The sequence below is a fragment of the Microtus ochrogaster genome, linkage group LG9 (genome assembly GCF_000317375.1).
Source record: "Microtus ochrogaster isolate Prairie Vole_2 linkage group LG9, MicOch1.0, whole genome shotgun sequence".
NCBI lineage: Eukaryota > Metazoa > Chordata > Mammalia > Rodentia > Cricetidae > Microtus > Microtus ochrogaster.
This window is the reverse complement of record NC_022034.1, coordinates 14,166,280-14,175,476: the sequence shown is the minus strand read 5'-3', so window position 1 is coordinate 14,175,476 and position 9,197 is coordinate 14,166,280. Positions and strand designations below refer to the sequence as shown.

General features: G+C 46.9%; 1 protein-coding gene across 1 annotated transcript in view; it reads left to right on the top strand.

The window, feature by feature from the left end:
* Scaf8 (SR-related CTD associated factor 8) overlaps positions 1 to 9,197 on the top strand; it is a 200,585-nt gene that overhangs the window by 176,898 nt on the left and 14,490 nt on the right. Inside the window, exon 22 of the transcript XR_003378364.1 lies at positions 2,051 to 2,137. The gene's annotated coding sequence lies outside the window, so the exon portion shown is untranslated. The remainder of the gene's footprint in view (positions 1 to 2,050; positions 2,138 to 9,197) is intronic.

The following is a 9,197-nucleotide window of genomic DNA, read 5'->3' as shown; positions in this document are numbered from 1 at the left end:
AAAAAAAAAAAGAAAAAGAAAAAAAACAGTGGTCACTTTGTTCTGAACTCAGCAGCCCTCATGCCTTTTTGTCACCATAACCTACGAATGGATTTTCTACTGTAGAGCAGTGCACACAGGCTCACAAATAACAGAGATACACATCCCTGTGAATTTTCCTACTGTCACTTAATTCATGCTGTTTTCTAATCTGTCTATTTTGTTTTTACTTTATTTATCCATACATGCATGCATGCATGCGTACATACATATATACATATATGTATATATATACACCCTTTTTTCCGGCAAAGGTTTTGCTATTGTGCCTGGAACTTGGGATCTTCCTGTCTTGGCCTCTGAAGTACTGACCTAACAGTATTATGGCATTGCAATCTGGAGAAGGCCTAAATCTCAGCTGCTTAATGGGGAAGCTGAGTCAGGAAGATTTCAAGTTCCAAGCCCACCTTGGATTATAGGATTTGTTCAAGGCTACCCTGGGCAATTTATTGAGACCCTGTCTCAAAATGAAAAGCAAAAATAGGGCTGGGACAATAGTTCAGTGTTAGAATTCCTGTCTTACATGTGCAGTGCTCGAGGTTCAGTCTACAGTACTGAGGGAAAGGGAAGGAGAAAAAAAGAGAGAGAGAGAGACCCATTTTAGAAAGTACCGTGTCCTTCTAATGTGTCAGAAGCTGGAGTTTGAACAGTAGAGTTCTATTTAAGGCACCTAATTCCCCTCCCCACCCACACTACATTGTGCTTCACTGCAGTCAGAAAATGTGCTAATCGCCCCTTTGTGTACATAGCACCCACTTGGCCCCTGCCTTGTCAGCCTTGCTCAGATCCAAGCGCTGAGCCAAAGAGCACAGCCTCCCTGATATTTTGTGATCTTATTTGTAAAATGGAGACATGCTGTGTGTACTTCATAGGGGACTGAGAGCTGCTTGTGAGGTCACCTGTTTGAAGCAGAGAGCCTGGATCCTGGCACCAGCAGATGCTCATTGCCATCCATTTGATCTGGTGTCCTCCAGCCAGATCGCTAATTGACTGGCTTCATAACACAGTGCTTTTAAGTGTGAGGAGAGGTTTGGACTCCTCTAGTCCAAGGTCCTAGCCAGCGCAAGGACCAAGATTTTCCAAGGTGGCAGGAAGCAAATTGCTCTCTGGGGAAAAGTCAACTTCTGTCTAAAAATACGGAACTGTCCTGGGGACCTTTTTATTAAACCCTGAAGGGCTCGTTTTTCTATGAAATGCAGAGACTTGGGCTCATTATTAGAAAATTACTTCCATATTTAGAGAGATTATAAAGTAAATTTTAAACCAACGTGAAATTCAGGAATTTTCTAGATCAAAAGCCTTTGTAAAGCTACAGTTTCAGGCTAGGTTAATTACCATTTCACAGGAAGTACCCTGGTTACTGAACTTCAGACTTGACAGGAAACTGACTGCTAGGCTGTAGGTGACAGACTGCATCTTGTCCCTTCTGCTATACAAAGGTATTCTGTACAAAATTCTGAACTCTCAAGTACAAACTTGGGTGTCCTTCATTTTACATTCCCCAAAACATAAACAACAAAGAGAAACCATCCCCAAAATGGTTTTCTCAGCTGCAGAGGGGCAATCAACTTCCCATTGTCAACCTTGGCTTTCTGTAACCATTTCTTATCACCACTGTATAGGAAGGATACACTGTAACCATTTCTCACCACCACTGTGTAGGAAGGATACACTGTAACCATTTCTCATCACCACTATATAGGAAGGATACACTGTAACCGTTTCTCACCACCACTGTGTAGGAAGGATACATTGTAACCATTTCTCACCACCACTGTGTAGGAAGGATAAGTGATGCTCTCATTGACAATGTACCAGCAAAGAAGAGGGCTGGTTGTTTTCAAAGTAAGAGAAGCCTCAACCAGTGAACTTCTGCATGTATCATCACAGACTTTCGTTCTGATTTCTACTCCACCTTGCCCATGAACTGCCAGTGTTTCATTTGATGCTACATGAGTGGAGATAGTTCACTATTAGTAATTCAATGAGCCTCTTTGTTGTTTTCTTTCAGGACAGAATGATCGAGAAGTTGCAGAGCATCTAAGCTTCTAGGAGGATGTGAAGTTGTTCATCTTGAGTAGCCTGGCTCCAGCTGGAGGTCAGTATTGACTTGGTTTGTCTCTATGTCTTTAGGAGTCCTTAGTGAGCAGGCTGGCCTGAGGCTGGGGCAAGAGTCACACTTGCATCAGGCCCACTGTATGATTCTCTTTCTTAGCCCTGTGACCAAATGTCTCACATATGAACTTAAGGGAAGAAAGGTTTCTCTTGGCTCACGGTTTGAGGGGATGGACCACAGTGATGGGAAAGGCATGGTGGCAGACGGTGCCATGGATGTGTTAGTGTGCCGCAGGGTTCCTCAGCCTCCCTCTTGTCAGAAGAGGAAGCAGGAGCAGATAGACCGTAAGTAAGGCTATCGCCCTCAAAGCTGACCAGTAGTGGTCTACTTCCTCCAGCCTGATCCCACCTCCCCAAACAGTACTACCAGCTGGGGGACCAAGTGTTCAAATATGTGAGCTTCGGGGGCACATTTTTACATATAAAGCATAATACCTACTGTCTTAGGGTGTCTATTGCTGTGAAGAGACACCGTGACCCTGGCAGCTCTTATAAGGGAAGGCATTTCAGAGGTTTAGTCCATCACTATCACGGTGGGACATGGTGGCATGCAGGCAGGCATGGTGCTGAGGAAGGAGCTGAGAGTGGAGAAGGAGCTACCTCTTGATCCCGCAGGCAACAGGAAGTGGTCTGAGACTCTGGGCATGGCTTGAGCATATGTGAGACCTCAAAGCCCACCTCCGCTTTGTGCAGTGACACACTTCCTCCAACAAGGCCACACTACTCCAACTAAGCCACACCTCCTAATGGTGCCACTCCCTATAAGCTTATGGGGGCCAATTACATTCAAACTACCACACCTCCTAACCCCCTCTGGCTTTGAAGTTGACATGTAAGAGGAAAACGCTCAGGGTGGAAAGGCTACCTCTGCAGTTTGTTGCCCCCAGACCCACAGCCTGGAGGATCTCAGTATTGGGCCTCAAGATTCTAATGGAACATTAAACGAGGTGGCAAAAAGGTTCAACTTGAAAGGCCAAACTCTGTGAGCACATTTCTGAAAGGACTTCTTCCTACCTTCCCCTTCCAGGGGCTGGGAGTGTAGCTCAGTCGATAGAGTGTTTAACAAGCATACATGAAGGCCTGGGTTCAGTCCCCAGTACTGCATCAAGAGTCATGTTGATTCCTACCTCTGATCCCAGCACTGGGGAGCTAAAGGCAAGAGTTCAAGGTTCTCCTCTGCTACATAGGAGGTTCAAAGCCAGCCTGCACTGTCTGAGACCTTGTCTATAAAATAAAACTAAAGGACCCATCTTCTGTGCAGTGGAAAAGTTGTCACATCCCCACTACAGAGATGATGATGGGCTGTTTACTGTGGTGTGTCAGTTCATCAAATTACCCTCCTAAAGGACCTTCGTCACTCTCCTCCATCATGCCACATCCTAATGGTACCCTAAAGGCCCCTCAAATCCTGTAGGATCAAAGTCAGTGTCCTGGTTTTCAAGGCCCTTGTAGCCTCTTCACATGCCACCCCTTCCTTTCCCTTGAACCCATCATCCAGCCGTGCCCTTGCTATCCTTTCTGTCTAGCATGGGCTCCTCCCTCCTTCACCATCTACTTTGCAAGGCTCCCCACTCATGCCTGCCTTTCTGAGGCTCATTGCCGTAGCTGTGTGTGGTTCAGTGGCCTGGCATTCACCACAGTGTACATGTGGTTTTGCCTTCTCCCCAAGGCTGCACCAGGTACTGTCCTCAGCACAGTTTCCTCTCTGCTTTACTCCCCCTGCCCCTCCCCCCAAATGCTGGAGATTGAGCCTAGGGTCTCACATGCTAAGCAAGGACTCTATCGTAAGTTCTTCCCCAGCCTTCTCTTTCTTTCTCTTTCTTTCTTTCTTTCTTTCTTTCTTTCTTTCTTTCTTTCTTTCTTTCCCCTCCCTCCCTTCCGTTCCTTTCTTTTCCTTTCCTTTTCTTTTTTTAAGACAGGATTTCTCTGTGTAAAACAACCCTAGCTGTCCTGGAACTCACTTTTGTAGACCAGGTTGGCCTCAAACTCACTGAGATCCGCCTGCCTCAGCCTCCCATGTGCCACCCCTGCTCAGATTTCTTTCTACTTCTTTATATTGAGATAGGGTCCCATTAAATAGATTGCTGTTGAGCTTGCAGTCCTTCTGCTTTTAGCCTGAGTGACTAGGATCAAAGGTCTGTGTCACCAGGTCTGGATCTCTCCTTGTGTCTAAGATTTAACATTGCAGTGACAAGGGTACAGGCCTCGGGGCTTCACTTTGTAGATTCAGATCCTGGTTCTGTGCTTTAGTGAGTGTGGTCTTGGGCATCATCTCTTCCCGGGCTACTGTCTTCATTTTGAAATGGGGTGGTAATGATGCTGATGCTGACAGTCAGGGTTTGGGACATGTAGAGAGTTGGGTGTGAGCTCTGAGATCTGGGTCAGGGTCATGGTAATATACATCTGTGCTATGTGTTACTATGTGCTTTCAGTTATTAGAGTTTGCCACAGGGAAGTGGCTCAAAACCGCACACTTTTCTCCCAGAACCGGCGCCACACAACTTTCAACAATGATTTGTAGCTTCTGGGAGTCTTTTTGGAGTTTATCTACTGTGAAGGAAGGGGGTGCAAGTATAATGTTCTATGATACTCTAGGGATCTGCAGGTGTTCTCTGTTGTACAAAGACACCAGGCCAGGAAGACGTCACGCCCCTTGTAAGCTCACTGTCCCTGTCCCCCCCCCCAAACCATTGCTGTAGTATAAATTCCTTTAAGGTCCCCAGCCCTGTACCTTTGCAATACCCACACTGTGTGGCTATGGTGGCAGTGTTCCCACCTTTCTCCAGAGTGGACAGATACATGACTCACCTGTCTCTATGGTTCCATCTCCTCTGAGTCAAGACATTTTAGTCTGTGGTCCTCACTCCCTTGACCAGCGTCCGTCAACAAGCATGCAGATGCAGCCAGACATGGTCATGACGGTCCCAGAGTGTGTCCATTCCCAGTACTGTCAGTGCCCCTTCTGTGGTCACTCTGTGTCTAGAGGACCCAGAGGTTTCTCTGTGTGCAACTCATTCATGCAGATAGTGGGAGTAGCATGCCTGAGTGTGGCCATCCTGCAAAAAGAGATAACTATAGCATTGAGACCAGACCCAGGAATTCCAGAAATACTCAGTGCTCAAGCCCAGCCCCTCCTCACGCCCCATCTCACTCTGTGTGCTCCATGGTAGCTGGCATCACCCCGGTTGACTGCTTTCTTCAAGCTCTGAGGTACTTTGGAGGTAAAAGGTCCACCTATCCAGAAGTCTGGATTGTTTTTGAAGTGTCTACTCTGTGTTGATCTCCTGGAGAAAAGGGAGGGTGTTTCTTTTTTTGAATGAAGCTTTGAGAACTCTGTGGGATTACAGGCATCTTTACTCCCCAAATCTTGCTCCTTCTCACCGTTACCTTTGCCACCTTCCAAGGGTAGTCTGTGGGCAGCCACTTCATCCCTTCTTCTACAGGTCTTCAGCCTGCTTCTGCCCATCCCATCCCGCTGAAGTCCCATCTCAGTTGGGAAAGGCTTTTTTAAAAAACACATCAGCTGGCTGGTTGTATAGGTGTTTCCCAGCATGCCCCAAACCCTAGGTTCTGCTCCAAGCACCAGAACAAAAGAAAAGGAAAAAAAAAAAAAGAAAGAAAGAAAACTGATTTCAGCATTGATTTCCCCTACTCGTGCAAAGTGCTCTGATTTCCTGTGCTACGCTCCACAGATAAATTCACTGTGAAAGTTCTCACATCAGGAGGTTCAGTTTGTGTGGAATTTCACAGCCTGTGCCCACAGTCTAGCATTGAGGAGATTTTGTTGTGTTTGGATTAGAAAGAGAATTGCAAAGTGTTCAGACTTCCTTCCCGGATGGCTCCTTCTATTACTTCCTCATTATATCAGCAGCTGCCAGAGGATCCAGGATAAACCATTTTCCCAGGCCTGCTGAGAGGCCAGGGCTCTGGCAGTGGCTGTTTTATTGCCTCATTATCAGAGCCAACCTCATGATTTACACCGTGGAAGTCTAGAGAGTAAACACGTGGGCTTGTATTTGTAAGTGTGGAGCGCAGGGCTGTCCCAGGCCTCACTGTGTAACTCTGGCCGACCTTGAACTTGCAGCAACCTTCTTAGCATATGGGGTCACGGACATGAGTCAACGTGTCCAACTTGAACGTTTCTGTTTTAAATTGCTTACATGTCATGTGCACTTCCTGTTACATTAGTAAAGTTCATTTAAACTACGTGAGGTAGAAACCCACAAAGGTGAGTTTTAAAATAAAACAGGATATAGAAATATCATCTTTCCAGATCCTAGTGGAGCAGGCCTGGGAAGGTACGCACCACTGAACCCAGGGGCCAAGATGCTGACCATGGTCCTGGGGCCTTGCCCCCAGTCGACTTCTGCTTCTCTTTCCCCATCTAGCATGGTTCCTGTGTTTGTTTTCAGAAAGCAGTGTTTTCTTTTCCTCTCTTCTTCAGGAACTTTTGGTGCTCTGGGTGTCTAGCTGGCGACAGGTCCCACGTGACCTACAGGCCACTGCAATCCAGCATGACCTCTGCTTATCCCCCCCCCCCCCCCCGTCACTCCCACACTTTGAGGTTGTCCTCAGGCAGGGCCGTCCCTGTTTTGGCACACAGCTGCCTCCCACTGAGCAGCATGGCACACTCACAGGGGCTCTTATCTTTACAGTTGGATTATGATCCCCACGAGGATGTGCTCAGGCTTCCCCTCCATTCACAGCCTTCTCTGGGGACAGGGACCCAGACTTTGGACCCATTTCTCCCTGTCACTTCTGTGCCAGGGCCTCTTCAGTCCCTCTGAAGGCTGGCATAACCACAAGGCCACGCGAGCCTTCTCGGTGGCTGTTTGGACAGAGACAGGCATGGAGGTCACAGAATCTCAAGTGCTGTCTGACTTACCAGATGACAGCTGGCTGCAGGGACTTAGCGTGTTTGTGGCAGGCAGACGAACACTGCAAAGTTCCGCTCAAGTCCAGCTTCCTGACGCTGGCATTTCCTAGCAATGGGTAGTACATTCTTTTCAAAACTTAATAGAGAAATTGGTCTTTTGTTGAAGTTGTGCTTTGGTTGACAGCTTTGGTTACCTTAAGTCAATGTTGATACTTAGTAGCGTTAGCTCAGAACAGGAATGGAGGTACATCACTAAGAGAACAAATTCCTGGAGTAAGCGCTAGGCACTTATTAATGACCAATCAATGCACCTACTTACTGGTGGCAGAGTCAGGGTGGTACCAACACCTCAAGATGCTGAACATTCAGGAATGGGTGACTTTGAAACACTGAAAGGGTCAAAGACCTGCAGCTTCGCTCTTTGAAAACCCGACAGCAGCACTGACATCTGAACTGGAAGAGAGAGGACCGAAATGAAGAGCTCAGCTCCCTTCCAGATCTTAAACTTTCTGGCCCCCGGTCTTCAATGTACTCCTTCCAGTCTCCCAGGGGCATCTCTAGGGACCAAACCATCACTGGATGGGCAAAGTCTAGGGCTGCCTTAATGGAATTGGTGATGAGCTTTGTAGCTGTGAGTGGCTCTTGCCTAGCATATGCAAGGCCCTGAGTTTGATCCCTAGCACCACAACACATGTATACACACACACACACACACACACACAGAGACATACACACACACTAGCTGAAACACATCTTCTTTGCAAAATGAACAGGTGAGGACCGTAAGCTTAGTTTATGATCTCTGCTGCAAGAGGACTTGTCTAGGAAGCTGAGCTGTTTAAATTTTAAACTACGTTTTTTTTTTCCTGTTTATGTGTTAAGTGTGACAGGCGTGGTGAATGCCCTAAGTGTGTCTCAGTCCAAAAGTCATATCACAGACGTCAAGTACAGTGTGACTCAAGGTCTTGAGCCAAGATTGGTTTGCCAGTCTCTGAGTGTTCTGCCGTGGCCAAGGGCATAGCTGATCCTGTGCAGATTGCTAGTGGGGGTGATTTTTGGAGTAATGTGACATTTTCACTACCCTAATGACACATAGTTACTAATTTTTTCTTGAGTGTACATGTGAGTGTGTGTGGTGCCTATATGAGTATGTATATACATATCTATGTGTGTGTGTGTGTATGCATGTTCTTTTTTTTTTCTTTTGGTTTCTCAAGATAGGTTTTCTCTAGAACTCACTCTGCAGACCAGGCTGGCCTCGAACTTGCAGAGATCTGCCTGCCTCTGCCTCCCAAGTGCTGGAATTAAAGGTGTGCACCACCACTGCTGGCTGAGTGTGTTCTTCTATTTTGAGTGGAAGAGCTGAACTGGAGAGGAGACAGGAGAAAGATCTGTGTTCCATGTTCTCCACCGAAATCTTTGATGTTCGTTATTTCTTTGCAGTTATTTGATCCCTTTCAGTCTTTTAAGACCCACAGAAGAAGAAGGAAACGGAGAGAGAGGAGTGCCATCTGGCAACTGATTCTCCCTTCCCCCACCCAGGTTCCCCCATGCCTCACCACACAACATTTAGCTCAGGACACAGTGTGTCTTTCCAGCCTCCACCTTCTAGGGACCACTGCAGAATGGCATCAGGGGAGGGGTACAGGTGCTGGCTCTCTTGTTTCTCCTGGACTTCTGCTGAGGCCTGAGATGAGAAGACCCAAGTGCGTTGCCAAGTCAGGCATTTCCATGGCGTGAGTCAGACAGAGCGGGCTTGACTGGTGGATACACAGCTAGAAAGCTTAGGAGCAAATGCCCATCCTGGGAGATGAAGGATCTTTGCCATGGTATGAATTCAGGATCTTTCTCAGGGAAGCCATCCTGTGGTTTTGTTTTGTTATGGGCACCCCATAAACCTGTGGTGTCTCATATTATTCTTCCCTCAGTTTTCTTTAAACCTGCTTAGGAAGCACGTTGGTACAAACCAGTAAGGGATGTGGAAAGTCTGCATTCTTTGTTGGAGTTAATTAAAACCCTATAGGACTTTCAGGAGTATGCCGATCGGGAGATTGTGACCTTAGAAACCAGGAAGAACCCAGGAAGGAGGCCGGAGTTCCATCTGTCTTCATTCACAGCCTGCCCATTCTTTGTCTTTTTGTTTGTTTGGGATTTTGTTTTTGTTTTT